The following is a 783-nucleotide window of genomic DNA, read 5'->3' on the forward strand; positions in this document are numbered from 1 at the left end:
AAAAAATGGACCAGTACTTAGAAAAATACAGTTTTCCTAGACTAAATCAAGAACTGGCAAATCTAAATAGACTGATCAGCAGTATGGAAATTGAAACCATCATCAAAAACCTACCAAAAAGTAAAAGTCCAGGACTAGGTAGCTTCACCAGTGAGTTTTTCTATCAAACATTCACAAAAGATTTCATATCTATTCTCCTCAAACTCTTCCAAAAAATCAAAGAGGAGGCAATACTTCCCAACTCATTTTATAGGGCCAATATTATGCTGATACCAAAAGCTGGAAAAGATAACACACAAAAAAGAAAACTACAGACCAATATCTCTCATGAACTCAGATGCAAAACTCCTAAATAAGATACTAGTGAACTGAATATAGCATTATATTAAAAAGATAATACACCATGATCAAGTAGGCTTCATCCCGGGGCACAGGGATGGTTCAACATATCCATATCAATTAATGTGGTACAAAAAAATAAGAATCAAATGATTATATCAATAGATGCAGAAGAAGCCATTGGCAAGATACAGCATCCATTTATGATCAAAACATTTCATAAAATTGGTATAGAAGGAAATTACCTTAACATAATAAAGGCCATTTATAACAAACCTTCAGCCAACATTATACTTAATGGTGAAAAACTAAAAACCTTCCCTCTAAGATCGGGAACAAAGCAAGGCAGTCCACTAGTGCCACTGTTATTCAATATAACATTGGAGGTCCTAGTGAGTGCAATCAGGCAACAGAATGATATAAAATGTATCCAAATAGGAAACA

This window comes from Pteropus vampyrus, unplaced genomic scaffold (genome assembly GCF_000151845.1).
Source record: "Pteropus vampyrus isolate Shadow unplaced genomic scaffold, Pvam_2.0 Scaffold1, whole genome shotgun sequence".
Lineage (NCBI taxonomy): Eukaryota > Metazoa > Chordata > Mammalia > Chiroptera > Pteropodidae > Pteropus > Pteropus vampyrus.